At 44.8% G+C, this 17,836-nt stretch overlaps 88 non-coding genes and 9 pseudogenes across 88 annotated transcripts; all 97 read right to left on the bottom strand.

The window, feature by feature from the left end:
- LOC145891254 (5S ribosomal RNA) lies at positions 1 to 119 on the bottom strand. The gene has a single exon (XR_014400058.1). It is a non-coding gene; the product is annotated as a 5S ribosomal RNA (ribosomal RNA).
- Positions 120 to 184: 65 nt separating this feature from the next.
- On the bottom strand, positions 185 to 303 carry LOC145892090 (5S ribosomal RNA). Its single transcript, XR_014400848.1, has one exon. It is a non-coding gene; the product is annotated as a 5S ribosomal RNA (ribosomal RNA).
- Positions 304 to 368: 65 nt separating this feature from the next.
- LOC145891202 (5S ribosomal RNA) lies at positions 369 to 487 on the bottom strand. The gene has a single exon (XR_014400009.1). It is a non-coding gene; the product is annotated as a 5S ribosomal RNA (ribosomal RNA).
- A 65-nt stretch (positions 488 to 552) lies between these two features.
- On the bottom strand, positions 553 to 671 carry LOC145891252 (5S ribosomal RNA). Its single transcript, XR_014400056.1, has one exon. It is a non-coding gene; the product is annotated as a 5S ribosomal RNA (ribosomal RNA).
- A 65-nt stretch (positions 672 to 736) lies between these two features.
- LOC145892131 (5S ribosomal RNA) lies at positions 737 to 855 on the bottom strand. The gene has a single exon (XR_014400888.1). It is a non-coding gene; the product is annotated as a 5S ribosomal RNA (ribosomal RNA).
- Positions 856 to 920: 65 nt separating this feature from the next.
- On the bottom strand, positions 921 to 1,039 carry LOC145891675 (5S ribosomal RNA). The gene has a single exon (XR_014400452.1). It is a non-coding gene; the product is annotated as a 5S ribosomal RNA (ribosomal RNA).
- A 65-nt stretch (positions 1,040 to 1,104) lies between these two features.
- LOC145891156 (5S ribosomal RNA) lies at positions 1,105 to 1,223 on the bottom strand. The gene has a single exon (XR_014399966.1). It is a non-coding gene; the product is annotated as a 5S ribosomal RNA (ribosomal RNA).
- Positions 1,224 to 1,288: 65 nt separating this feature from the next.
- LOC145891501 (5S ribosomal RNA) lies at positions 1,289 to 1,407 on the bottom strand. Its single transcript, XR_014400289.1, has one exon. It is a non-coding gene; the product is annotated as a 5S ribosomal RNA (ribosomal RNA).
- A 65-nt stretch (positions 1,408 to 1,472) lies between these two features.
- LOC145892251 (5S ribosomal RNA) lies at positions 1,473 to 1,591 on the bottom strand. The gene has a single exon (XR_014400997.1). It is a non-coding gene; the product is annotated as a 5S ribosomal RNA (ribosomal RNA).
- A 65-nt stretch (positions 1,592 to 1,656) lies between these two features.
- LOC145891505 (5S ribosomal RNA) lies at positions 1,657 to 1,775 on the bottom strand. The gene has a single exon (XR_014400292.1). It is a non-coding gene; the product is annotated as a 5S ribosomal RNA (ribosomal RNA).
- Positions 1,776 to 1,840: 65 nt separating this feature from the next.
- On the bottom strand, positions 1,841 to 1,959 carry LOC145891093 (5S ribosomal RNA). The gene has a single exon (XR_014399906.1). It is a non-coding gene; the product is annotated as a 5S ribosomal RNA (ribosomal RNA).
- A 65-nt stretch (positions 1,960 to 2,024) lies between these two features.
- LOC145892047 (5S ribosomal RNA) lies at positions 2,025 to 2,143 on the bottom strand. Its single transcript, XR_014400809.1, has one exon. It is a non-coding gene; the product is annotated as a 5S ribosomal RNA (ribosomal RNA).
- Positions 2,144 to 2,208: 65 nt separating this feature from the next.
- LOC145891383 (5S ribosomal RNA) lies at positions 2,209 to 2,327 on the bottom strand. Its single transcript, XR_014400178.1, has one exon. It is a non-coding gene; the product is annotated as a 5S ribosomal RNA (ribosomal RNA).
- Positions 2,328 to 2,392: 65 nt separating this feature from the next.
- LOC145891803 (5S ribosomal RNA) lies at positions 2,393 to 2,511 on the bottom strand. The gene has a single exon (XR_014400576.1). It is a non-coding gene; the product is annotated as a 5S ribosomal RNA (ribosomal RNA).
- A 65-nt stretch (positions 2,512 to 2,576) lies between these two features.
- LOC145890828 (5S ribosomal RNA) lies at positions 2,577 to 2,695 on the bottom strand. The gene has a single exon (XR_014399657.1). It is a non-coding gene; the product is annotated as a 5S ribosomal RNA (ribosomal RNA).
- A 65-nt stretch (positions 2,696 to 2,760) lies between these two features.
- Positions 2,761 to 2,879, bottom strand: LOC145891857 (5S ribosomal RNA). Its single transcript, XR_014400628.1, has one exon. It is a non-coding gene; the product is annotated as a 5S ribosomal RNA (ribosomal RNA).
- A 65-nt stretch (positions 2,880 to 2,944) lies between these two features.
- On the bottom strand, positions 2,945 to 3,063 carry LOC145891997 (5S ribosomal RNA). The gene has a single exon (XR_014400761.1). It is a non-coding gene; the product is annotated as a 5S ribosomal RNA (ribosomal RNA).
- Positions 3,064 to 3,128: 65 nt separating this feature from the next.
- LOC145891617 (5S ribosomal RNA) lies at positions 3,129 to 3,247 on the bottom strand. The gene has a single exon (XR_014400398.1). It is a non-coding gene; the product is annotated as a 5S ribosomal RNA (ribosomal RNA).
- Positions 3,248 to 3,312: 65 nt separating this feature from the next.
- LOC145891382 (5S ribosomal RNA) lies at positions 3,313 to 3,431 on the bottom strand. The gene has a single exon (XR_014400177.1). It is a non-coding gene; the product is annotated as a 5S ribosomal RNA (ribosomal RNA).
- A 65-nt stretch (positions 3,432 to 3,496) lies between these two features.
- On the bottom strand, positions 3,497 to 3,615 carry LOC145891284 (5S ribosomal RNA). The gene has a single exon (XR_014400085.1). It is a non-coding gene; the product is annotated as a 5S ribosomal RNA (ribosomal RNA).
- Positions 3,616 to 3,680: 65 nt separating this feature from the next.
- Positions 3,681 to 3,799, bottom strand: LOC145890826 (5S ribosomal RNA). The gene has a single exon (XR_014399656.1). It is a non-coding gene; the product is annotated as a 5S ribosomal RNA (ribosomal RNA).
- A 65-nt stretch (positions 3,800 to 3,864) lies between these two features.
- On the bottom strand, positions 3,865 to 3,983 carry LOC145891856 (5S ribosomal RNA). Its single transcript, XR_014400627.1, has one exon. It is a non-coding gene; the product is annotated as a 5S ribosomal RNA (ribosomal RNA).
- Positions 3,984 to 4,048: 65 nt separating this feature from the next.
- On the bottom strand, positions 4,049 to 4,167 carry LOC145891996 (5S ribosomal RNA). The gene has a single exon (XR_014400760.1). It is a non-coding gene; the product is annotated as a 5S ribosomal RNA (ribosomal RNA).
- A 65-nt stretch (positions 4,168 to 4,232) lies between these two features.
- On the bottom strand, positions 4,233 to 4,351 carry LOC145892250 (5S ribosomal RNA). Its single transcript, XR_014400996.1, has one exon. It is a non-coding gene; the product is annotated as a 5S ribosomal RNA (ribosomal RNA).
- Positions 4,352 to 4,416: 65 nt separating this feature from the next.
- On the bottom strand, positions 4,417 to 4,535 carry LOC145892540 (5S ribosomal RNA; annotated as a pseudogene).
- Positions 4,536 to 4,600: 65 nt separating this feature from the next.
- On the bottom strand, positions 4,601 to 4,719 carry LOC145892539 (5S ribosomal RNA; annotated as a pseudogene).
- Positions 4,720 to 4,784: 65 nt separating this feature from the next.
- Positions 4,785 to 4,903, bottom strand: LOC145891405 (5S ribosomal RNA). The gene has a single exon (XR_014400199.1). It is a non-coding gene; the product is annotated as a 5S ribosomal RNA (ribosomal RNA).
- Positions 4,904 to 4,968: 65 nt separating this feature from the next.
- Positions 4,969 to 5,087, bottom strand: LOC145891092 (5S ribosomal RNA). Its single transcript, XR_014399905.1, has one exon. It is a non-coding gene; the product is annotated as a 5S ribosomal RNA (ribosomal RNA).
- A 65-nt stretch (positions 5,088 to 5,152) lies between these two features.
- LOC145892046 (5S ribosomal RNA) lies at positions 5,153 to 5,271 on the bottom strand. The gene has a single exon (XR_014400808.1). It is a non-coding gene; the product is annotated as a 5S ribosomal RNA (ribosomal RNA).
- Positions 5,272 to 5,336: 65 nt separating this feature from the next.
- LOC145891091 (5S ribosomal RNA) lies at positions 5,337 to 5,455 on the bottom strand. Its single transcript, XR_014399904.1, has one exon. It is a non-coding gene; the product is annotated as a 5S ribosomal RNA (ribosomal RNA).
- A 65-nt stretch (positions 5,456 to 5,520) lies between these two features.
- LOC145891029 (5S ribosomal RNA) lies at positions 5,521 to 5,639 on the bottom strand. The gene has a single exon (XR_014399845.1). It is a non-coding gene; the product is annotated as a 5S ribosomal RNA (ribosomal RNA).
- Positions 5,640 to 5,704: 65 nt separating this feature from the next.
- Positions 5,705 to 5,823, bottom strand: LOC145891854 (5S ribosomal RNA). The gene has a single exon (XR_014400626.1). It is a non-coding gene; the product is annotated as a 5S ribosomal RNA (ribosomal RNA).
- A 65-nt stretch (positions 5,824 to 5,888) lies between these two features.
- LOC145891438 (5S ribosomal RNA) lies at positions 5,889 to 6,007 on the bottom strand. The gene has a single exon (XR_014400229.1). It is a non-coding gene; the product is annotated as a 5S ribosomal RNA (ribosomal RNA).
- A 65-nt stretch (positions 6,008 to 6,072) lies between these two features.
- Positions 6,073 to 6,191, bottom strand: LOC145891028 (5S ribosomal RNA). Its single transcript, XR_014399844.1, has one exon. It is a non-coding gene; the product is annotated as a 5S ribosomal RNA (ribosomal RNA).
- Positions 6,192 to 6,256: 65 nt separating this feature from the next.
- LOC145891853 (5S ribosomal RNA) lies at positions 6,257 to 6,375 on the bottom strand. Its single transcript, XR_014400625.1, has one exon. It is a non-coding gene; the product is annotated as a 5S ribosomal RNA (ribosomal RNA).
- A 65-nt stretch (positions 6,376 to 6,440) lies between these two features.
- Positions 6,441 to 6,559, bottom strand: LOC145892289 (5S ribosomal RNA). The gene has a single exon (XR_014401029.1). It is a non-coding gene; the product is annotated as a 5S ribosomal RNA (ribosomal RNA).
- A 65-nt stretch (positions 6,560 to 6,624) lies between these two features.
- On the bottom strand, positions 6,625 to 6,743 carry LOC145891651 (5S ribosomal RNA). The gene has a single exon (XR_014400429.1). It is a non-coding gene; the product is annotated as a 5S ribosomal RNA (ribosomal RNA).
- Positions 6,744 to 6,808: 65 nt separating this feature from the next.
- Positions 6,809 to 6,928, bottom strand: LOC145892137 (5S ribosomal RNA). The gene has a single exon (XR_014400893.1). It is a non-coding gene; the product is annotated as a 5S ribosomal RNA (ribosomal RNA).
- Positions 6,929 to 6,993: 65 nt separating this feature from the next.
- LOC145890873 (5S ribosomal RNA) lies at positions 6,994 to 7,112 on the bottom strand. The gene has a single exon (XR_014399700.1). It is a non-coding gene; the product is annotated as a 5S ribosomal RNA (ribosomal RNA).
- Positions 7,113 to 7,177: 65 nt separating this feature from the next.
- LOC145891852 (5S ribosomal RNA) lies at positions 7,178 to 7,296 on the bottom strand. Its single transcript, XR_014400624.1, has one exon. It is a non-coding gene; the product is annotated as a 5S ribosomal RNA (ribosomal RNA).
- Positions 7,297 to 7,361: 65 nt separating this feature from the next.
- On the bottom strand, positions 7,362 to 7,480 carry LOC145891821 (5S ribosomal RNA). Its single transcript, XR_014400593.1, has one exon. It is a non-coding gene; the product is annotated as a 5S ribosomal RNA (ribosomal RNA).
- Positions 7,481 to 7,545: 65 nt separating this feature from the next.
- On the bottom strand, positions 7,546 to 7,665 carry LOC145892324 (5S ribosomal RNA). Its single transcript, XR_014401062.1, has one exon. It is a non-coding gene; the product is annotated as a 5S ribosomal RNA (ribosomal RNA).
- A 65-nt stretch (positions 7,666 to 7,730) lies between these two features.
- On the bottom strand, positions 7,731 to 7,849 carry LOC145892616 (5S ribosomal RNA; annotated as a pseudogene).
- Positions 7,850 to 7,914: 65 nt separating this feature from the next.
- On the bottom strand, positions 7,915 to 8,033 carry LOC145890910 (5S ribosomal RNA). The gene has a single exon (XR_014399734.1). It is a non-coding gene; the product is annotated as a 5S ribosomal RNA (ribosomal RNA).
- A 65-nt stretch (positions 8,034 to 8,098) lies between these two features.
- On the bottom strand, positions 8,099 to 8,217 carry LOC145891516 (5S ribosomal RNA). The gene has a single exon (XR_014400303.1). It is a non-coding gene; the product is annotated as a 5S ribosomal RNA (ribosomal RNA).
- A 65-nt stretch (positions 8,218 to 8,282) lies between these two features.
- On the bottom strand, positions 8,283 to 8,401 carry LOC145892337 (5S ribosomal RNA). Its single transcript, XR_014401074.1, has one exon. It is a non-coding gene; the product is annotated as a 5S ribosomal RNA (ribosomal RNA).
- Positions 8,402 to 8,466: 65 nt separating this feature from the next.
- Positions 8,467 to 8,585, bottom strand: LOC145892071 (5S ribosomal RNA). The gene has a single exon (XR_014400830.1). It is a non-coding gene; the product is annotated as a 5S ribosomal RNA (ribosomal RNA).
- A 65-nt stretch (positions 8,586 to 8,650) lies between these two features.
- LOC145891370 (5S ribosomal RNA) lies at positions 8,651 to 8,769 on the bottom strand. The gene has a single exon (XR_014400166.1). It is a non-coding gene; the product is annotated as a 5S ribosomal RNA (ribosomal RNA).
- A 65-nt stretch (positions 8,770 to 8,834) lies between these two features.
- LOC145891027 (5S ribosomal RNA) lies at positions 8,835 to 8,953 on the bottom strand. The gene has a single exon (XR_014399843.1). It is a non-coding gene; the product is annotated as a 5S ribosomal RNA (ribosomal RNA).
- Positions 8,954 to 9,018: 65 nt separating this feature from the next.
- On the bottom strand, positions 9,019 to 9,137 carry LOC145891850 (5S ribosomal RNA). Its single transcript, XR_014400622.1, has one exon. It is a non-coding gene; the product is annotated as a 5S ribosomal RNA (ribosomal RNA).
- A 65-nt stretch (positions 9,138 to 9,202) lies between these two features.
- Positions 9,203 to 9,321, bottom strand: LOC145892315 (5S ribosomal RNA). The gene has a single exon (XR_014401054.1). It is a non-coding gene; the product is annotated as a 5S ribosomal RNA (ribosomal RNA).
- A 65-nt stretch (positions 9,322 to 9,386) lies between these two features.
- On the bottom strand, positions 9,387 to 9,505 carry LOC145891026 (5S ribosomal RNA). Its single transcript, XR_014399842.1, has one exon. It is a non-coding gene; the product is annotated as a 5S ribosomal RNA (ribosomal RNA).
- A 65-nt stretch (positions 9,506 to 9,570) lies between these two features.
- Positions 9,571 to 9,689, bottom strand: LOC145892198 (5S ribosomal RNA). Its single transcript, XR_014400951.1, has one exon. It is a non-coding gene; the product is annotated as a 5S ribosomal RNA (ribosomal RNA).
- A 65-nt stretch (positions 9,690 to 9,754) lies between these two features.
- Positions 9,755 to 9,873, bottom strand: LOC145891090 (5S ribosomal RNA). Its single transcript, XR_014399903.1, has one exon. It is a non-coding gene; the product is annotated as a 5S ribosomal RNA (ribosomal RNA).
- Positions 9,874 to 9,938: 65 nt separating this feature from the next.
- Positions 9,939 to 10,057, bottom strand: LOC145891025 (5S ribosomal RNA). The gene has a single exon (XR_014399841.1). It is a non-coding gene; the product is annotated as a 5S ribosomal RNA (ribosomal RNA).
- A 65-nt stretch (positions 10,058 to 10,122) lies between these two features.
- LOC145891849 (5S ribosomal RNA) lies at positions 10,123 to 10,241 on the bottom strand. The gene has a single exon (XR_014400621.1). It is a non-coding gene; the product is annotated as a 5S ribosomal RNA (ribosomal RNA).
- Positions 10,242 to 10,306: 65 nt separating this feature from the next.
- LOC145892171 (5S ribosomal RNA) lies at positions 10,307 to 10,425 on the bottom strand. The gene has a single exon (XR_014400925.1). It is a non-coding gene; the product is annotated as a 5S ribosomal RNA (ribosomal RNA).
- Positions 10,426 to 10,490: 65 nt separating this feature from the next.
- On the bottom strand, positions 10,491 to 10,609 carry LOC145891650 (5S ribosomal RNA). Its single transcript, XR_014400428.1, has one exon. It is a non-coding gene; the product is annotated as a 5S ribosomal RNA (ribosomal RNA).
- A 65-nt stretch (positions 10,610 to 10,674) lies between these two features.
- LOC145891984 (5S ribosomal RNA) lies at positions 10,675 to 10,793 on the bottom strand. Its single transcript, XR_014400748.1, has one exon. It is a non-coding gene; the product is annotated as a 5S ribosomal RNA (ribosomal RNA).
- A 65-nt stretch (positions 10,794 to 10,858) lies between these two features.
- On the bottom strand, positions 10,859 to 10,977 carry LOC145891200 (5S ribosomal RNA). Its single transcript, XR_014400007.1, has one exon. It is a non-coding gene; the product is annotated as a 5S ribosomal RNA (ribosomal RNA).
- Positions 10,978 to 11,042: 65 nt separating this feature from the next.
- On the bottom strand, positions 11,043 to 11,161 carry LOC145890909 (5S ribosomal RNA). Its single transcript, XR_014399733.1, has one exon. It is a non-coding gene; the product is annotated as a 5S ribosomal RNA (ribosomal RNA).
- Positions 11,162 to 11,226: 65 nt separating this feature from the next.
- On the bottom strand, positions 11,227 to 11,345 carry LOC145891404 (5S ribosomal RNA). Its single transcript, XR_014400198.1, has one exon. It is a non-coding gene; the product is annotated as a 5S ribosomal RNA (ribosomal RNA).
- A 65-nt stretch (positions 11,346 to 11,410) lies between these two features.
- On the bottom strand, positions 11,411 to 11,529 carry LOC145891420 (5S ribosomal RNA). The gene has a single exon (XR_014400213.1). It is a non-coding gene; the product is annotated as a 5S ribosomal RNA (ribosomal RNA).
- Positions 11,530 to 11,594: 65 nt separating this feature from the next.
- LOC145892434 (5S ribosomal RNA) lies at positions 11,595 to 11,712 on the bottom strand (annotated as a pseudogene).
- Positions 11,713 to 11,785: 73 nt separating this feature from the next.
- Positions 11,786 to 11,904, bottom strand: LOC145892263 (5S ribosomal RNA). The gene has a single exon (XR_014401006.1). It is a non-coding gene; the product is annotated as a 5S ribosomal RNA (ribosomal RNA).
- A 65-nt stretch (positions 11,905 to 11,969) lies between these two features.
- LOC145891799 (5S ribosomal RNA) lies at positions 11,970 to 12,088 on the bottom strand. The gene has a single exon (XR_014400572.1). It is a non-coding gene; the product is annotated as a 5S ribosomal RNA (ribosomal RNA).
- A 65-nt stretch (positions 12,089 to 12,153) lies between these two features.
- LOC145891024 (5S ribosomal RNA) lies at positions 12,154 to 12,272 on the bottom strand. The gene has a single exon (XR_014399840.1). It is a non-coding gene; the product is annotated as a 5S ribosomal RNA (ribosomal RNA).
- A 65-nt stretch (positions 12,273 to 12,337) lies between these two features.
- Positions 12,338 to 12,456, bottom strand: LOC145892462 (5S ribosomal RNA; annotated as a pseudogene).
- Positions 12,457 to 12,521: 65 nt separating this feature from the next.
- LOC145891088 (5S ribosomal RNA) lies at positions 12,522 to 12,640 on the bottom strand. The gene has a single exon (XR_014399901.1). It is a non-coding gene; the product is annotated as a 5S ribosomal RNA (ribosomal RNA).
- A 65-nt stretch (positions 12,641 to 12,705) lies between these two features.
- On the bottom strand, positions 12,706 to 12,824 carry LOC145891794 (5S ribosomal RNA). The gene has a single exon (XR_014400567.1). It is a non-coding gene; the product is annotated as a 5S ribosomal RNA (ribosomal RNA).
- Positions 12,825 to 12,889: 65 nt separating this feature from the next.
- Positions 12,890 to 13,008, bottom strand: LOC145892096 (5S ribosomal RNA). Its single transcript, XR_014400854.1, has one exon. It is a non-coding gene; the product is annotated as a 5S ribosomal RNA (ribosomal RNA).
- A 65-nt stretch (positions 13,009 to 13,073) lies between these two features.
- On the bottom strand, positions 13,074 to 13,192 carry LOC145891087 (5S ribosomal RNA). The gene has a single exon (XR_014399900.1). It is a non-coding gene; the product is annotated as a 5S ribosomal RNA (ribosomal RNA).
- A 65-nt stretch (positions 13,193 to 13,257) lies between these two features.
- Positions 13,258 to 13,376, bottom strand: LOC145891616 (5S ribosomal RNA). Its single transcript, XR_014400397.1, has one exon. It is a non-coding gene; the product is annotated as a 5S ribosomal RNA (ribosomal RNA).
- Positions 13,377 to 13,441: 65 nt separating this feature from the next.
- LOC145891649 (5S ribosomal RNA) lies at positions 13,442 to 13,560 on the bottom strand. The gene has a single exon (XR_014400427.1). It is a non-coding gene; the product is annotated as a 5S ribosomal RNA (ribosomal RNA).
- Positions 13,561 to 13,625: 65 nt separating this feature from the next.
- On the bottom strand, positions 13,626 to 13,744 carry LOC145891982 (5S ribosomal RNA). Its single transcript, XR_014400746.1, has one exon. It is a non-coding gene; the product is annotated as a 5S ribosomal RNA (ribosomal RNA).
- A 65-nt stretch (positions 13,745 to 13,809) lies between these two features.
- LOC145891198 (5S ribosomal RNA) lies at positions 13,810 to 13,928 on the bottom strand. Its single transcript, XR_014400006.1, has one exon. It is a non-coding gene; the product is annotated as a 5S ribosomal RNA (ribosomal RNA).
- A 65-nt stretch (positions 13,929 to 13,993) lies between these two features.
- Positions 13,994 to 14,112, bottom strand: LOC145891389 (5S ribosomal RNA). The gene has a single exon (XR_014400184.1). It is a non-coding gene; the product is annotated as a 5S ribosomal RNA (ribosomal RNA).
- A 65-nt stretch (positions 14,113 to 14,177) lies between these two features.
- LOC145891403 (5S ribosomal RNA) lies at positions 14,178 to 14,296 on the bottom strand. The gene has a single exon (XR_014400197.1). It is a non-coding gene; the product is annotated as a 5S ribosomal RNA (ribosomal RNA).
- A 65-nt stretch (positions 14,297 to 14,361) lies between these two features.
- Positions 14,362 to 14,480, bottom strand: LOC145891409 (5S ribosomal RNA). Its single transcript, XR_014400202.1, has one exon. It is a non-coding gene; the product is annotated as a 5S ribosomal RNA (ribosomal RNA).
- Positions 14,481 to 14,545: 65 nt separating this feature from the next.
- Positions 14,546 to 14,663, bottom strand: LOC145892433 (5S ribosomal RNA; annotated as a pseudogene).
- A 73-nt stretch (positions 14,664 to 14,736) lies between these two features.
- LOC145892262 (5S ribosomal RNA) lies at positions 14,737 to 14,855 on the bottom strand. Its single transcript, XR_014401005.1, has one exon. It is a non-coding gene; the product is annotated as a 5S ribosomal RNA (ribosomal RNA).
- Positions 14,856 to 14,920: 65 nt separating this feature from the next.
- Positions 14,921 to 15,039, bottom strand: LOC145891840 (5S ribosomal RNA). The gene has a single exon (XR_014400612.1). It is a non-coding gene; the product is annotated as a 5S ribosomal RNA (ribosomal RNA).
- Positions 15,040 to 15,104: 65 nt separating this feature from the next.
- LOC145892683 (5S ribosomal RNA) lies at positions 15,105 to 15,223 on the bottom strand (annotated as a pseudogene).
- A 65-nt stretch (positions 15,224 to 15,288) lies between these two features.
- Positions 15,289 to 15,407, bottom strand: LOC145890908 (5S ribosomal RNA). Its single transcript, XR_014399732.1, has one exon. It is a non-coding gene; the product is annotated as a 5S ribosomal RNA (ribosomal RNA).
- Positions 15,408 to 15,472: 65 nt separating this feature from the next.
- Positions 15,473 to 15,590, bottom strand: LOC145892202 (5S ribosomal RNA). Its single transcript, XR_014400954.1, has one exon. It is a non-coding gene; the product is annotated as a 5S ribosomal RNA (ribosomal RNA).
- A 73-nt stretch (positions 15,591 to 15,663) lies between these two features.
- LOC145892261 (5S ribosomal RNA) lies at positions 15,664 to 15,782 on the bottom strand. Its single transcript, XR_014401004.1, has one exon. It is a non-coding gene; the product is annotated as a 5S ribosomal RNA (ribosomal RNA).
- A 65-nt stretch (positions 15,783 to 15,847) lies between these two features.
- LOC145891829 (5S ribosomal RNA) lies at positions 15,848 to 15,966 on the bottom strand. The gene has a single exon (XR_014400601.1). It is a non-coding gene; the product is annotated as a 5S ribosomal RNA (ribosomal RNA).
- A 65-nt stretch (positions 15,967 to 16,031) lies between these two features.
- LOC145892682 (5S ribosomal RNA) lies at positions 16,032 to 16,150 on the bottom strand (annotated as a pseudogene).
- Positions 16,151 to 16,215: 65 nt separating this feature from the next.
- Positions 16,216 to 16,334, bottom strand: LOC145890906 (5S ribosomal RNA). The gene has a single exon (XR_014399731.1). It is a non-coding gene; the product is annotated as a 5S ribosomal RNA (ribosomal RNA).
- A 65-nt stretch (positions 16,335 to 16,399) lies between these two features.
- LOC145891817 (5S ribosomal RNA) lies at positions 16,400 to 16,518 on the bottom strand. The gene has a single exon (XR_014400590.1). It is a non-coding gene; the product is annotated as a 5S ribosomal RNA (ribosomal RNA).
- A 65-nt stretch (positions 16,519 to 16,583) lies between these two features.
- On the bottom strand, positions 16,584 to 16,702 carry LOC145891806 (5S ribosomal RNA). The gene has a single exon (XR_014400579.1). It is a non-coding gene; the product is annotated as a 5S ribosomal RNA (ribosomal RNA).
- Positions 16,703 to 16,767: 65 nt separating this feature from the next.
- LOC145891795 (5S ribosomal RNA) lies at positions 16,768 to 16,886 on the bottom strand. The gene has a single exon (XR_014400568.1). It is a non-coding gene; the product is annotated as a 5S ribosomal RNA (ribosomal RNA).
- A 65-nt stretch (positions 16,887 to 16,951) lies between these two features.
- On the bottom strand, positions 16,952 to 17,070 carry LOC145892457 (5S ribosomal RNA; annotated as a pseudogene).
- A 65-nt stretch (positions 17,071 to 17,135) lies between these two features.
- Positions 17,136 to 17,254, bottom strand: LOC145891784 (5S ribosomal RNA). The gene has a single exon (XR_014400557.1). It is a non-coding gene; the product is annotated as a 5S ribosomal RNA (ribosomal RNA).
- A 65-nt stretch (positions 17,255 to 17,319) lies between these two features.
- Positions 17,320 to 17,438, bottom strand: LOC145891828 (5S ribosomal RNA). Its single transcript, XR_014400600.1, has one exon. It is a non-coding gene; the product is annotated as a 5S ribosomal RNA (ribosomal RNA).
- Positions 17,439 to 17,503: 65 nt separating this feature from the next.
- Positions 17,504 to 17,622, bottom strand: LOC145891313 (5S ribosomal RNA). The gene has a single exon (XR_014400112.1). It is a non-coding gene; the product is annotated as a 5S ribosomal RNA (ribosomal RNA).
- Positions 17,623 to 17,687: 65 nt separating this feature from the next.
- Positions 17,688 to 17,806, bottom strand: LOC145892293 (5S ribosomal RNA). The gene has a single exon (XR_014401033.1). It is a non-coding gene; the product is annotated as a 5S ribosomal RNA (ribosomal RNA).
- Positions 17,807 to 17,836: the final 30 nt, after the last annotated feature.

Here is a 17,836-nt window from a genome sequence, read left to right as displayed (position 1 = left end):
TGAATACAACACTTGGTATTCCTAGGCGGTCACCCATCCAAGTACTAACCAAGCCCGAGGTTGCTTAACTGCCGAGATCGAACGAGATCGGGTGCTTTCAACCAGGTATGGCCGTAGACGTTTGTTAGTCTGTTTTGACGACATTTATGGGCAATTCAAAGCATACTTTGTGCAAATAGTAAAATGACTGCAACACTTGGTATTCCTAGGCGGTCACCCATCCAAGTACTAACCAAGACCGAGGTTGCTTAACTGCCGAGATCGAACGAGATCGGGTGCTTTCAATCTGGTATGGCCGTAGACGTTTGTTAGTCTGTTTTGACGACATTTATGCGCAATTCAAAGCATACTTTGGGTAAATAGAAAAATGACTATAACACTTGGTATTCCTAGGCGGTCACCCATCCAAGTACTAACCAAGCCCGAGGTTGCTTAACTGCCGAGATCGAACGAGATCGGGTGCTTTCAACCTGGTATGGCCGTAGACGTTTCTTAGTCTGTTTTGACGACATTTATGGGCAATTCAAAGCATACTTTGTGCAAATAGTAAAATGAATACAACACTTGGTATTCCTAGGCGGTCACCCATCCAAGTACTAACCAAGCCCGAGGTTGCTTAACTGCCGAGATCGAACGAGATCGGGTGCTTTCAACCAGGTATGGCCGTAGACGTTTGTTAGTCTGTTTTGACGACATTTATGGGCAATTCAAAGCATACTTTGTGCAAATAGTAAAATGACTGCAACACTTGGTATTCCTAGGCGGTCACCCATCCAAGTACTAACCAAGCCCGAGGTTGCTTAACTGCCGATATCGAACGAGATCGGGTGCTTTCAATCTGGTATGGCCGTAGACGTTTGTTAGTCTGTTTTGACGACATTTATACGCAATTCAAAGCATACTTTGGGTAAATAGAAAAATGACTATAACACTTGGTGTTCCTAGGAGGTCACCCATCCAAGTACTAACCAAGCCCGAGGTTGCTTAACTGCCGAGATCGAACGAGATCGGGTGCTTTCAACCTGGTATGGCAGTAGACGTTTGTTAGTCTGTTATGACGATCTTTATGCGCAATTCAAAGCATACTTTGTGTAAATAGAAAAATGTCTACAACACTTGGTATTCCTAGGCGGTCACCCATCCAAGTACTAACCAAGCCCGAGGTTGCTTAACTGCCGAGATCGAACGAGATCGGATGCTCTCAACCTGGTATGGCCGTAGACGTTTGTTAGTCTGTTTTGACGACATTTATGCGCAATTCAAAGCATACTTTGTGTAAATAGAAAAATGTCTACAACACTTGGTATTCCTAGGCGGTCACCCATCCAAGTACTAACCAAGCCCGAGGTTGCTTAACTGCCGAGATCCCACGAGATCGGGTGCTTTCAAGCTGGTATGGCCGTAGACGTTTGTTAGTCTGTTTTGACGACATTTATGGGCAATTCAAAGCATACTTTGGGTAAATAGAAAAATGACTACAACACTTGGTATTCCTAGGACGACACCCATCCAAGTACCAACCAAGCCCGAGGTTGCTTAACTGCCGAGATCGAACGAGATCGGGTGCTTTCAACCTGATATGGCCGTAGACGTTTGTTAGAGTGTTTTGACGACTTTTATGCGCAATTCAAAGCATACTTTGGGTAAACAGAAAAACGACTACAACACTTGGTATTCCTAGGCGGTCACCCATCCAAGTACTAACCAAGCCCGAGGTTGCTTAACTGCCGAGATCGAACGAGATTGGGTGCTTTCAACCTGGTATGGCCGTAGACGTTTGTTAGTCTGCTTTGACGACATTTATGGGCAATTCAAAGCATACTTTGTGCAAATAGTAAAATGAATACAACACTTGGTATTCCTAGGCGGTCACCCATCCAAGTACTAACCAAGCCCGAGGTTGCTTAACTGCCGAGATCGAACGAGATCGGGTGCTTTCAACCTGGTATGGCCGTAGACGTTTGTTAGTCTGTTTTGACGACATTTATGGGCAATTCAAAGCATACTTTGTGCAAATAATAAAATGACTACAATACTTGGTATACCTAGGCGGTCACCCATCCAAGTACTAACCAAGCCCGAGGTTGCTTAACTGCCGAGATCGAACGAGATCGGGTGCTTTCAGCCTGGTATGGCCGTAGACGTTTGTTACTCTGTTTTGACGACATTTATGGGCAATTCAAAGCATACTTTGTGCAAATAGTAAAATGAATACAACACTTGGTATTCCTAGGCGGTCACCCATCCAAGTACTGACCAAGCCCGAGGTTGCTTAACTGCCGAGATCGAACGAGATCGGGTGCTTTCAACCTGGTATGGCCGTAGACGTTTGTTAGTCTTTTTTGGCGACATTTATGGGCAATTCAAAGCATACTTTGTGCAAATAGTAAAATGACTACAATACTTGGTATTCCTAGGCGGTCACCCATCCAAGTACTAACCAAGCCCGAGGTTGCTTAACTGCCGAGATCGAACGAGATCGGGTGCTTTCAACCTGGTATGGCCTTAGACGTTTGTTAGACTGTTTTGACGACTTTTATGCGCAATTCAAAGCATACTTTGGGTAAACAGAAAAACGACTACAACACTTGGTATTCCTAGGCGGTCACCCATCCAAGTACTAACCAAGCCCGAGGTTGCTTAACTGCCGAGATCGAACGAGATCGGGTGCTTTCAACCTGGTATGGCCGTAGACGTTTGTTAGTCTGTTTTGACGACATTTATGCGCAATTCAAAGCATACTTTGGGTAAACAGAAAAATGACTACAACACTTGGTATTCCTAGGCGGTCACCCATCCAAGTACTAACCAAACCCGAGGTTGCTTAACTGCCGAGATCGAACGAGATCGGGTGCTTTCAACCTGGTATGGCCTTAGACGTTTGTTAGTCTGCTTTGACGACATTTATGGGCAATTCAAAGCATATTTTGTGCAAATAGTAAAATGAACACAACAATTGGTATTCCTAGGCGGTCACCCATCCAAGTACTAACCAAACCCGAGGTTGCTTAACTGCCGAGATCGAACGAGATCGGGTGCTTTCAACCTGGTATGGCCGTAGACGTTTGTTACTCTGTTTTGACGACATTTATGGGCAATTCAAAGCATACTTTGTGCAAATAGTAAAATGAATACAACACTTGGTATTCCTAGGCGGTCACCCATCCAAGTACTAACCAAGCCCGAGGTTGCTTAACTGCCGAGATCGAACGAGATCGGGTGCTTTCAGCCTGGTATGGCCGTAGACGTTTGTTACTCTGTTTTGACGACATTTATGGGCAATTCAAAGCATACTTTGTGCAAATAGAAAAATGAATACAACACTTGGTATTCCTAGGCGGTCACCCATCCAAGTACTGACCAAGCCCGAGGTTGCTTAACTGCCGAGATCGAACGAGATCGGGTGCTTTCAACCTGGTATGGCCGTAGACGTTTGTTAGTCTTTTTTGACGACATTTATGGGCAATTCAAAGCATACTTTGTGCAAATAGTAAAATGACTACAATACTTGGTATTCCTAGGCGGTCACCCATCCAAGTACTAACCAAGCCCGAGGTTGTTTAACTGCCGAGATCGAACGAGATCGGGTGCTTTCAACCTGGTATGGCCGTAGACGTTTGTTAGACTGTTTTGACGACTTTTATGCGCAATTCAAAGCATACTTTGGGTAAACAGAAAAACGACTACAACACTTGGTATTCCTAGGCGGTCACCCATCCAAGTACTAACCAAGCCCGAGGTTGCTTAACTGCCGAGATCGAACGAGATCGGGTGCTTTCAACCTGGTATGGCCGTAGACGTTTGTTAGTCTGTTTTGACGACATTTATGCGCAATTCAAAGCATACTTTGGGTAAACAGAAAAATGACTACAACACTTGGTATTCCTAGGCGGTCACCCATCCAAGTACTAACCAAACCCGAGGTTGCTTAACTGCCGAGATCGAACGAGATCGGGTGCTTTCAACCTGGTATGGCCTTAGACGTTTGTTAGTCTGCTTTGACGACATTTATGGGCAATTCAAAGCATATTTTGTGCAAATAGCAAAATGAACACAACAATTGGTATTCCTAGGCGGTCACCCATCCAAGTACTAACCAAACCCGAGGTTGCTTAACTGCCGAGATCGAACGAGATCGGGTGCTTTCAACCTGGTATGGCCGTAGACGTTTGTTACTCTGTTTTGACGACATTTATGGGCAATTCAAAGCATACTTTGTGCAAATAGCAAAATGAATACAACACTTGGTATTCCTAGGCGGTCACCCATCCAAGTACTAACCAATCCCGAGGTTGCTTAACTGCCGAGATCCCACGAGATCGGGTGCTTTCAACCTGGTATGGCCGTAGACGTTTGTTAGTCTGTTTTGACGACATTTATGGGCAATTCAAAGCATACTTTGGGTAAATAGAAAAATGACTACAACACTTGGTATTCCTAGGACGACACCCATCCAAGAACCAACCAAGCCCGAGGTTGCTTAACTGCCGAGATCGAACGAGATCGGGTGCTTTCAACCTGATATGGCCGTAGACGTTTGTTAGAGTGTTTTGACGACTTTTATGCGCAATTCAAAGCATACTTTGGGTTAACAGAAAAACGACTACAACACTTGGTATTCCTAGGCGATCACCCATCCAAGTACCAACCAAGCCCGAGGTTGCTCAACTGCCGAGAACCAACGAGATCGGGTGCTTTCAACCTGGTATGGCCGTAGACGTTTGTTAGTCTGTTTTGACGACATTTATACGCAATTCAAAGCATACTTTGGGTAAACAGAAAAATGACTACAACACTTGGTATTCCTAGGCGGTCACCCATCCAAGTACTAACCAAGCCCGAGGTTGCTTAACTGCCGAGATCGAACGAGATTGGGTGCTTTCAACCTGGTATGGCCGTAGACGTTTGTTAGTCTGCTTTGACGACATTTATGGGCAATTCAAAGCATACTTTGTGCAAATAGTAAAATGAATACAACACTTGGTATTCCTAGGCGGTCACCCATCCAAGTACTAACCAAGCCCGAGGTTGCTTAACTGCCGAGATCGAACGAGATCGGGTGCTTTCAACCTGGTATGGCCGTAGACGTTTGTTAGTCTGTTTTGACGACATTTATGGGCAATTCAAAGCATACTTTGTGCAAATAATAAAATGACTACAATACTTGGTATACCTAGGCGGTCACCCATCCAAGTACTAACCAAGCCCGAGGTTGCTTAACTGCCGAGATCGAACGAGATCGGGTGCTTTCAGCCTGGTATGGCCGTAGACGTTTGTTACTCTGTTTTGACGACATTTATGGGCAATTCAAAGCATACTTTGTGCAAATAGTAAAATGAATACAACACTTGGTATTCCTAGGCGGTCACCCATCCAAGTACTAACCAAGCCCGAGGTTGCTTAACTGCCGAGATCGAACGAGATCGGGTGCTTTCAACCTGGTATGGCCGTAGACGTTTGTTAGTCTTTTTTGACGACATTTATGGGCAATTCAAAGCATACTTTGTGCAAATAGTAAAATGACTACAATACTTGGTATTCCTAGGCGGTCACCCATCCAAGTACTAACCAAGCCCGAGGTTGCTTAACTGCCGAGATCGAACGAGATCGGGTGCTTTCAACCTGGTATGGCCGTAGACGTTTGTTAGTCTGTTTTGACGACATTTATGCGCAAATCAAAGCATACTTTGGGTAAACAGAAAAATGACTACAACACTTGGTATTCCTAGGCGGTCACCCATCCAAGTACTAACCAAACCCGAGGTTGCTTAACTGCCGAGATCGAACGAGATCGGGTGCTTTCAACCTGGTATGGCCTTAGACGTTTGTTAGTCTGCTTTGACGACATTTATGGGCAATTCAAAGCATACTTTGTGCTAATAGTAAAATGAATACAACACTTGGTATTCCTAGGCGGACACCCATCCAAGTACTAACCAAGCCCGAGGTTGCTTAACTGCCGAGATCGAACGAGATCGGGTGCTTTCAACCTGGTATGGCCGTAGACGTTTGTTAGTCTTTTTTGACGACATTTATGGGCAATTCAAAGCATAGTTTGTGCAAATAGTAAAATGACTACAATACTTGGTATTCCTAGGCGGTCACCCATCCAAGTACTAACCAAGCCCGAGGTTGCTTAACTGCCGAGATCGAACGAGATCGGGTGCTTTCAACCTGGTATGGCCGTAGACGTTTGTTAGTCTGTTTTGACGACATTTATGCGCAATTCAAAGCATACTTTGGGTAAACAGAAAAATGACTACAACACTTGGTATTCCTAGGCGGTCACCCATCCAAGTACTAACCAAACCCGAGGTTGCTTAACTGCCGAGATCGAACGAGATCGGGTGCTTTCAACCTGGTATGGCCTTAGACGTTTGTTAGTCTGCTTTGACGACATTTATGGGCAATTCAAAGCATACTTTGTGCAAATAGTAAAATGAATAAAACACTTGGTATTCCTAGGCGGTCACCCATCCAAGTACTAACCAAGCCCGAGATTGCTTAACTGCCGAGATCGAACGAGATCGGGTGCTTTCAGCCTGGTATGGCCGTAGACGTTTGTTAGTCTGTTTTGACGACATTTATGGGCAATTCAAAGCATACTTTGTGCAAATAGTAAAATGACTACAATACTTGGTATTCCTAGGCGGTCACCCATCCAAGTACTAACCAAGCCCGAGGTTGCTTAACTGCCGAGATCGAACGAGATCGGGTGCTTTCAATCTGGTATGGGCGTAGACGTTTGTTAGTCTGTTTTGACGACATTTATGCGCAATTCAAAGCATACTTTGGGTAAATAGAAAAATGACTACAACACTTGGTGTTCCTAGGAGGTCACCCATCCAAGTACTAACCAAGCCCTAAGGTTGCTAAACATCCGAGATCGAACGAGATCGGGTGCTTTCAACCTGGTATGGCCGTAGACGTTTTTTAGTCTGTTTTGACGACATTTATGCGCAATTCAAAGCATACTTTGTGTAAACAGAAAAATGACTACAACACTTGGTATTCCTAGACGGTCACCCATCCAAGTACTAACCAAGCCCGAGGTTGCTTAACTGCCGAGATCGAACGAGATCGGGTGCTTTCAACCTGGTATGGCCGTAGACGTTTGTTAGTCTGTTTTGACGACATTTATGCGCAATTCAAAGCATACTTTGGGTAAACAGAAAAATGACTACAACACTTGGTATTCCTAGGCGGTCACCCATCCAAGTACTAACCAAACCCGAGGTTGCTTAACTGCCGAGATCGAACGAGATCGGGTGCTTTCAACCTGGTATGGCCTTAGACGTTTGTTAGTCTGCTTTGACGACATTTATGGGCAATTCAAAGCATACTTTGTGCAAATAGTAAAATGAATACAACACTTGGTATTCCTAGGCGGTCACCCATCCAAGTACTAACCAAGCCCGAGATTGCTTAACTGCCGAGATCGAACGAGATCGGGTGCTTTCAGCCTGGTATGGCCGTAGACGTTTGTTAGTCTGTTTTGACGACATTTATGGGCAATTCAAATCATACTTTGTGCAAATAGTAAAATGACTACAATACTTGGTATTCCTAGGCGGTCACCCATCCAAGTACTAACCAAGCCCTAAGGTTGCTAAACATCCGAGATCGAACGAGATCGGGTGCTTTCAACCTGGTATGGCCGTAGACGTTTTTTAGTCTGTTTTGACGACATTTATGCGCAATTCAAAGCATACTTTGTGTAAACAGAAAAATGACTACAACACTTGGTATTCCTAGACGGTCACCCATCCAAGTACTAAGCAAGTCCGAGGTTGCTTAACTGCCGAGATCGAACGAGATCGGGTGCTTTCAACCTGTTGTGTCCGTAGACGTTTGTTAGTCTGTTTTGACGACATTTATGGGCAATTCAAAGCATACTTTGTGCAAATAGTAAAATGACTACAACACTTGGTATTCCTAGGCGGTCACCCAACCAAGTACTAACCAAGCCCGAGGTTGCTTAACTGCCGAGATCGAACGAGATCGGGTGCTTTCAACCTGGTATGGCCGTAGACGTTTGTTAGTCTGTTTTGACGACATTTATGGGCAATTCAGAGCATACTTTGTGCAAATAGCAAAATGACTACAACACTGGGTATTCATAGGCGGTCACCCATCCAAGTACTAACCAAGCCCGAGGTTTCTTAACTGCCGAGATCGAACGAGATCGGGTGCTTTCAACCTGGTATGGTCGTAGACGTTTGTTAGTCTGTTTTGACGACATTTATGCGCAATTCAAAGCATACTTTGGGTAAACAGAAAAATGACTACAACACTTGGTGTTCCTAGGAGGGCACCCATCCAAGTACTAACCAAGCCCGAGGTTGCTAAACATACGAGATCGAACGAGATCGGGTGCTTTCAACCTGGTATGGCCGTAGACGTTTGTTAGTCTGTTTTGACGACATTTATGGGCAATGAAAAGCATACTTTGTGCAAATAATAAAATGACTACAATACTTGGTATACCTAGGCGGTCACCCATCCAAGTACTATCCAAGCCCGAGGTTGCTTAACTGCCGAGATCGAACGAGATCGGGTGCTTTCAGCCTGGTATGGCCGTAGACGTTTGTTACTCTGTTTTGACGACATTTATGGGCAATTCAAAGCATACTTTGTGCAAATAGTAAAATGAATACAACACTTGGTATTCCTAGGCGGTCACCCATCCAAGTACTAACCAAGCCCGTGGTTGCTTAACTGCCGAGATCGAACGAGATCGGGTGCTTTCAACCTGGTATGGCCGTAGACGTTTGTTAGTCTTTTTTGACGACATTTATGGGCAATTCAAAGCATACTTTGTGCAAATAGTAAAATGACTACAATACTTGGTATTCCTAGGCGGTCACCCATCCAAGTACTAACCAAGCCCGAGGTTGCTTAACTGCCGAGATCGAACGAGATCGGGTGCTTTCAACCTGGTATGGCCGTAGACGTTTGTTAGTCTGTTTTGACGACATTTATGCGCAATTCAAAGCATACTTTGGGTAAACAGAAAAATGACTACAACACTTGGTATTCCTAGGCGGTCACCCATCCAAGTACTAACCAAACCCGAGGTTGCTTAACTGCCGAGATCGAACGAGATCGGGTGCTTTCAACCTGGTATGGCCTTAGACGTTTGTTAGTCTGCTTTGACGACATTTATGGGCAATTCAAAGCATACTTTGTGCAAATAGTAAAATGAATACAAGACTTGGTATTCCTAGGCGGTCACCCATCCAAGTACTAACCAAGCCCGAGGTTGCTTAACTGCCGAGATCGAACGAGATCGGGTGCTTTCAACGTGGTATGGCCGTAGACGTTTGTTAGTCTTTTTTGACGACATTTATGGGCAATTCAAAGCATACTTTGTGCAAATAGAAAAATGACTACAATACTTGGTATTCCTAGGCGGTCACCCATCCAAGTACTAACCAAGCCCGAGGTTGCTTAACTGCCGAGATCGAACGAGATCGGGTGCTTTCAACCTGGTATGGCCGTAGACGTTTGTTAGTCTGTTTTGACGACATTTATGCGCAATTCAAAGCATTCTTTGGGTAAACAGAAAAATGACTACAACACTTGGTATTCCTAGGCGGTCACCCATCCAAGTACTAAGCAAACCCGAGGTTGCTTAACTGCCGAGATCGAACGAGATCGGGTGCTTTCAACCTGGTATGGCCTTAGACGTTTGTTAGTCTGCTTTGACGACATTTATGGGCAATTCAAAGCATACTTTGTGCTAATAGTAAAATGAATACAACACTTGGTATTCCTAGGCGGTCACCCATCCAAGTACTAACCAAGCCCGAGGTTGCTTAACTGCCGAGATCGAACGAGATCGGGTGCTTTCAACCTGGTATGGCCGTAGACGTTTGTTAGTCTTTTTTGACGACATTTATGGGCAATTCAAAGCATAGTTTGTGCAAATAGTAAAATGACTACAATACTTGGTATTCCTAGGCGGTCACCCATCCAAGTACTAACCAAGCCCGAGGTTGCTTAACTGCCGAGATCGAACGAGATCGGGTGCTTTCAACCTGGTATGGCCGTAGACGTTTGTTAGTCTGTTTTGACGACATTTATGCGCAATTCAAAGCATACTTTGGGTAAACAGAAAAATGACTACAACACTTGGTATTCCTAGGCGGTCACCCATCCAAGTACTAACCAAACCCGAGGTTGCTTAACTGCCGAGATCGAACGAGATCGGGTGCTTTCAACCTGGTATGGCCTTAGACGTTTGTTAGTCTGCTTTGACGACATTTATGGGCAATTCAAAGCATACTTTGTGCAAATAGTAAAATGAATAAAACACTTGGTATTCCTAGGCGGTCACCCATCCAAGTACTAACCAAGCCCGAGGTTGCTTAACTGCCGAGATCGAACGAGATCGGGTGCTTTCAGCCTGGTATGGCCGTAGACCTTTGTTAGTCTGTTTTGACGACATTTATGGGCAATTCAAAGCATACTTTGTGCAAATAGTAAAATGACTACAATACTTGGTATTCCTAGGCGGTCACCCATCCAAGTACTAACCAAGCCCGAGGTTGCTTAACTGCCGAGATCGAACGAGATCGGGTGCTTTCAATCTGGTATGGGCGTAGACGTTTGTTAGTCTGTTTTGACGACATTTATGCGCAATTCAAAGCATACTTTGGGTAAATAGAAAAACGACCACAACACTTGGTGTTCCTAGGAGGTCACCCATCCAAGTACTAACCAAGCCCGAGGTTGCTAAACATCCGAGATCGAACGAGATCGGGTGCTTTCAACCTGGTATGGCCGTAGACGGTTTTTAGTCTGTTTTGACGACATTTATGGGCAATTCAAAGCATACTTTGTGTAAACAGAAAAATGACTACAACACTTGGTATTCCTAGACGGTCACCCATCCAAGTACTAACCAAGCCCGAGGTTGCTTAACTGCCGAGATCGAACGAGATCGGGTGCTTTCAACCTGGTGTGGCCGTAGACGTTTGTTAGTCTGTTTTGACGACATTTATGGGCAATTCAAAGCATACTTTGTGCAAATAGTAAAATGACTACAACACTTGGTATTCCTAGGCGGTCACCCAACCAAGTACTAACCAAGCCCGAGGTTGCTTAACTGCCGAGATCGAACGAGATCGGGTGCTTTCAACCTGGTATGGCCGTAGACGTTTGTTAGTCTGTTTTGACGACATTTATGGGCAATTCAGAGCATACTTTGTGCAAATAGCAAAATGACTACAACACTTGGTATTCCTAGGCGGTCACCCATCCAAGTACTAACCAAGCCCGAGGTTGCTTAACTGCCGAGATCGAACGAGATTGGGTGCTTTCAACCTGGTATGGCCGTAGACGTTTGTTAGTCTGTTTTGACGACATTTATGCGCAATTCAAAGCATACTTTGGGTAAACAGAAAAATGACTACAACACTTGGTGTTCCTAGGAGGTCACCCATCCAAGTACTAACCAAGCCCGAGGTTGCTTAACTGCCGAGATCGAACGAGATCGGGTGCTTTCAACCTGGTATGGCCGTAGACGTTTGTTAGTCTGTTTTGACGACATTTATGCGCAATTCAAAGCATACTTTGTGTAAATAGAAAAATGACTACAACACTTGGTATTCCTAGGCGGTCACCCATCCAAGTACCAACCAAGCCCGAGGTTGCTTAACGGCGAGATCGAACGAGATCGGGTGCTTTCAACCTGGTATGGCCGTAGACGTTTGTTTGTCTGTTAGTCTGTTTTGACGACATTTATGCGCAATTCAAAGCATACTTTGGGTAAACAGAAAAATGACAACAACACTTGGTATTCCTAGGCGGTCACCCATCCAAGTACTAACCAAGCACGAGGTTGCTTAACTGCCGAGATCGAACCAGATCGGGTGCTTTCAACCTGGTATGGCCGTAGACGTTTGTTAGTCTGTTTTGACGACATTTATGGGCAATTCAAAGCATATTTTGTGTAAACAGAAAAATGACTACAACACTTGGTATTCCTAGACGGTCACCCATCCAAGTACTAACCAAGCCTGAGGTTGCTTAACTGCCGAGATCGAACGAGATCGGGTGCTTTCAACCTGGTGTGGCCGTAGACGTTTGTTAGTCTGTTTTGACGACATTTATGGGCAATTCAAAGCATACTTTGTGCAAATAGAAAAATGACTACAATACTTGGTATTCCTAGGCGGTCACCCATCCAAGTACTAACCAAGCCCGAGGTTGCTTAACTGCCGAGATCGAACGAGATCGGGTGCTTTCAACCTGGTATGGCCGTAGACGTTTGTTAGTCTGTTTTGACGACATTAATGCGCAATTCAAAGCATACTTTGGGTAAACAGAAAAATGACTACAACACTTGGTATTCCTAGGCGGTCACCCATCCAAGTACTAACCAAACCAGAGGTTGCTTAACTGCCGAGATCGAACGAGATCGGGTGCTTTCAACCTGGTATGGCCTTAAACGTTTGTTAGTCTGCTTTGACGACATTTATGGGCAATTCAAAGCATACTTTGTGCAAATAGTAAAATGAATACAACACTTGGTATTCCTAGGCGGTCACCCATCCAAGTACTAACCAAGCCCGAGGTTGCTTAACTGCCGAGATCGAACGAGATCGGGTGCTTTCAACCTGGTATGGCCGTAGACGTTTGTTAGTCTTTTTTGACGACATTTATGGGCAATTCAAAGCATACTTTGTGCAAATAGAAAAATGACTACAATACTTGGTATTCCTAGGCGGTCACCCATCCAAGTACTAACCAAGCCCGAGGTTGCTTAAGTGCCGAGATCGAACGAGATCGGGTGCTTTCAACCTGGTATGGCCGTAGACGTTTGTTAGTCTGTTTTGACGACATTTATGCGCAATTCAAAGCATACTTTGAGTAAACAGAAAAATGACTACAACACTTGGTATTCCTAGGCGGTCACCCATCCAAGTACTAACCAAACCCGAGGTTGCTTAACTGCCGAGATCCAACGAGATCGGGTGCTTTCAACCTGGTATGGCCTTAGACGTTTGTTAGTCTGCTTTGACGACATTTATGGGCAATTCAAAGCATACTTTGTGCAAATATTAAAATGAATACAACACTTGGTATTCCTAGGCGGTCACCCATCCAAGTACTAACCAAGCCCGAGGTTGCTTAACTGCCGAGATCGAACGAGATCGGGTGCTTTCAACCTGGTATGGCCGTAGACGTTTGTTACTCTGTTTTGACGACATTTATGGGCAATTCAAAGCATACTTTGTGCAAATAGTAAAATGAATACAACACTTGGTATTCCTAGGCGGTCACCCATCCAAGTACTAACCAAGCCCGAGGTTGCTTAACTGCCGAGATCGAACGAGATCGGGTGCTTTCAGCCTGGTATGGCCGTAGACGTTTGTTAGTCTGTTTTGACGACATTTATGGGCAATTCAAAGCATACTTTGTGCAAATAGTAAAATGACTACAATACTTGGTATTCCTAGGCGGTCACCCATCCAAGTACTAACCAAGCCCGAGGTTGCTTAACTGCCGAGATCGAACGAGATCGGGTGCTTTCAATCTGGTATGGGCGTAGACGTTTGTTAGTCTGTTTTGACGACATTTATGCGCAATTCAAAGCATACTTTGGGTAAATAGAAAAACGACCACAACACTTGGTGTTCCTAGGAGGTCACCCATCCAAGTACTAACCAAGCCCGAGGTTGCTAAACATCCGAGATCGAACGAGATCGGGTGCTTTCAACCTGGTATGGCCGTAGACGGTTTTTAGTCTGTTTTGACGACATTTATGCGCAATTCAAAGCATACTTTGTGTAAACAGAAAAATGACTACAACACTTGGTATTCCTAGACGGTCACCCATCCAAGTACTAACCAAGCCCGAGGTTGCTTAACTGCCGAGATCGAACGAGATCGGGTGCTTTCAACCTGGTGTGGCCGTAGACGTTTGTTAGTCTGTTTTGACGACATTTATGGGCAATTCAAAGCATACTTTGTGCAAATAGTAAAATGACTACAACACTTGGTATTCCTAGGCGGTCACCCAACCAAGTACTAACCAAGCCCGAGGTTGCTTAACTGCCGAGATCGAACGAGATCGGGTGCTTTCAGCCTGGTATGGCCGTAGACGTTTGTTAGTCTGTTTTGACGACGTTTATGGGCAATTCAGAGCATACTTTGTGCAAATAGCAAAATGACTACAACACTTGGTATTCCTAGGCGGTCACCCATCCAAGTACTAACCAAGCCCGAGGTTGCTTAACTGCCGAGATCGAACGAGATTGGGTGCTTTCAACCTGGTATGGCCGTAGACGTTTGTTAGTCTGTTTTGACGACATTTATGCGCAATTCAAAGCATACTTTGGGTAAACAGAAAAATGACTACAACACTTGGTGTTCCTAGGAGGTCACCCATCCAAGTACTAACCAAGCCCGAGGTTGCTTAACTGCCGAGATCGAACGAGATCGGGTGCTTTCAACCTGGTATGGCCGTAGACGTTTGTTAGTCTGTTTTGACGACATTTATGCGCAATTCAAAGCATACTTTGTGTAAATAGAAAAATGACTACAACACTTGGTATTCCTAGGCGGTCACCCATCCAAGTACCAACCAAGCCCGAGGTTGCTTAACGGCGAGATCGAACGAGATCGGGTGCTTTCAACCTGGTATGGCCGTAGACGTTTGTTTGTCTGTTAGTCTGTTTTGACGACATTTATGCGCAATTCAAAGCATACTTTGGGTAAACAGAAAAATGACAACAACACTTGGTATTCCTAGGCGGTCACCCATCCAAGTACTAACCAAGCACGAGGTTGCTTAACTGCCGAGATCGAACCAGATCGGGTGCTTTCAACCTGGTATGGCCGTAGACGTTTGTTAGTCTGTTTTGACGACATTTATGGGCAATTCAAAGCATACTTTGTGCAAGTAGTAAAATGACTACAACACTTGGTATTCCTAGGCGGTCACCCATCCAAGTACTAACCAAGCCCGAGGTTGCTTAACTGCCGAGATCGAACGAGATCGGGTGCTTTCAACCTGGTATGGCCGTAGACGTTTGTTAGTCTGTTATGACGATCTTTATGCGCAATTCAAAGCATACTTTGAATAAAGAGAAAAATGACTACAACAATTGGTATTCCTAGGATATCACCCATCCAAGTATCAACCAAGCCCGAGGTTGCTTAACTGCCGAGATCGAACGAGATCGGGTGCTTTCAACCTGGTATGGCCGAAGACGTTTGTTAGTCTGTTTTGACGACATTTATGGGCAATACAAAGCATACTATGTGCAAATAGAAAAATGACTACAACACTTGGTATTCCTAGGCGGTCACCCAACCAAGTACTAACCAAGCCCGAGGTTGCTTAACTGCCGAGATCGAACGAGATCGGGTGCTTTCAACCTGGTATGGCCGTAGACGTTTGTTAGTCTGTTTTGACGACATTTATGGGCAATTCAGAGCATACTTTGTGCAAATAGCAAAATGACTACAACACTTGGTATTCCTAGGCGGTCACCCATCCAAGTACTAACCAAGCCCGAGGTTGCTTAACGGCGAGATCGAACGAGATCGGGTGCTTTCAACCTGGTATGGCCGTAGACGTTTGTTTGTCTGTTAGTCTGTTTTGACGACATTTATGCGCAATTCAAAGCATACTTTGGGTAAACAGAAAAATGACAACAACACTTGGTATTCCTAGGCGGTCACCCATCCAAGTACTAACCAAGCACGAGGTTGCTTAACTGCCGAGATCGAACCAGATCGGGTGCTTTCAACCTGGTATGGCCGTAGACGTTTGTTAGTCTGTTTTGACGACATTTATGGGCAATTCAAAGCATACTTTGTGCAAGTAGTAAAATGACTACAACACTTGGTATTCCTAGGCGGTCACCCATCCAAGTACTAACCAAGCCCGAGGTTGCTTAACTGCCGAGATCGAACGAGATCGGGTGCTTTCAACCTGGTATGGCCGTAGACGTTTGTTAGTCTGTTATGACGATCTTTATGCGCAATTCAAAGCATACTTTGAATAAAGAGAAAAATGACTACAACAATTGGTATTCCTAGGATATCACCCATCCAAGTATCAACCAAGCCCGAGGTTGCTTAACTGCCGAGATCGAACGAGATCGGGTGCTTTCAACCTGGTATGGCCGAAGACGTTTGTTAGTCTGTTTTGACGACATTTATGGGCAATACAAAGCATACTATGTGCAAATAGAAAAATGACTACAACACTTGGTATTCCTAGGCGGTCACCCAACCAAGTACTAACCAAGCCCGAGGTTGCTTAACTGCCGAGATCGAACGAGATCGGGTGCTTTCAACCTGGTATGGCCGTAGACGTTTGTTAGTCTGTTTTGACGACATTTATGGGCAATTCAGAGCATACTTTGTGCAAGTAGTAAAATGACTACAACACTTGGTATTCCTAGGCGGTCACCCATCCAAGTACTAACCAAGCCCGAGGTTGCTTAACTGCCGAGATCGAACGAGATCGGGTGCTTTCAACCTGGTATGGCCGTAGACGTTTGTTGGTCTGTTTTGACGACATTTATGGGCAATTCAAAGCATACTTTGTGCAAATAATAAAATGACTACAACACTTGGTATTCCTAGGCGGTCACCCATCCAAGTACTAACCAAGCCCGAGGTTGCTTAACTGCCGAGATCGAACGAGATCGGGTGCTTTCAACCTGGTATGGCCGTAGACGTTTGTTAGTCTGTTTTGACGACATTTATGCGCAATTCAAAGCATACTTTGTGCAAGTAGTAAAATGACTACAACACTTGGTATTCCTAGGCGGTCACCCATCCAAGTACTAACCAAGCCCGAGGTTGCTTAACTGCCGAGATCGAACGAGATCGGGTGCTTTCAACCTGGTATGGCCGTAGACGTTTGTTAGTCTGTTATGACGATCTTTATGCGCAATTCAAAGCATACTTTGAATAAAGAGAAAAATGACTACAACACTTGGTATTCCTAGGATGTCACCCATCCAAGTATCAACCAAGCCCGAGGTTGCTTAACTGCCGAGATCGAACGAGATCGGGTGCTTTCAACCTGGTATGGCCGAAGACGTTTGTTAGTCTGTTTTGACGACATTTATGGGCAATACAAAGCATACTATGTGCAAATAGAAAAATGACTACAACACTTGGTATTCCTAGGCGGTCACCCATCCAAGTACTAACCAAGCCCGAGGTTGCTTAACTGCCGAGATCGAACGAGATCGGGTGCTTTCAACCTGGTATGGCCGTAGACGTTTGTTGGTCTGTTTTGACGACATTTATGGGCAATTCAAAGCATACTTTGTGCAAATAATAAAATGACTACAATACTTGGTATTCCTAGGCGGTCACCCATCCAAGTACTAACCAAGCCCGAGGTTGCTTGACTGCCGAGATCGAACGAGATCGGGTGCTTTCAGCCTGGTATGGCCGTAGACGTTTGTTACTCTGTTTTGACGACATTTATGGGCAATTCAAAGCATACTTTGTGCAAATAGTAAAATGAATACAACACTTGGTATTCCTAGGCGGTCACCCATCCAAGTACTAACCAAGCCCGAGGTTGCTTAACTCCCGAGATCGAACGAGATCGGGTGCTTTCAACCTGGTATGGCCGTAGACGTTTGTTAATCTGTTTTGACGACATTTATGGGCAATTCAAAGCATACTTTGTGCAAATAGTAAAATGACTACAACACTTGGTATTCCTAGGCAGTCACCCATCCAAGTACTAACCAAGCCCGAGGTTGCTTAACTGCCGCGATCGAACGAGATCGGGTGCTTTCAACCTGGTATGGCCTTAGACGTTTGTTAGTCTGTTTTGACGACATTTATG

This window comes from Ascidia mentula, chromosome 2, assembly GCF_947561715.1.
Source record: "Ascidia mentula chromosome 2, kaAscMent1.1, whole genome shotgun sequence".
Lineage (NCBI taxonomy): Eukaryota > Metazoa > Chordata > Ascidiacea > Phlebobranchia > Ascidiidae > Ascidia > Ascidia mentula.
Note: the sequence above shows the minus strand (reverse complement) of the source record. Positions and strands in the feature narration are given on the sequence as shown.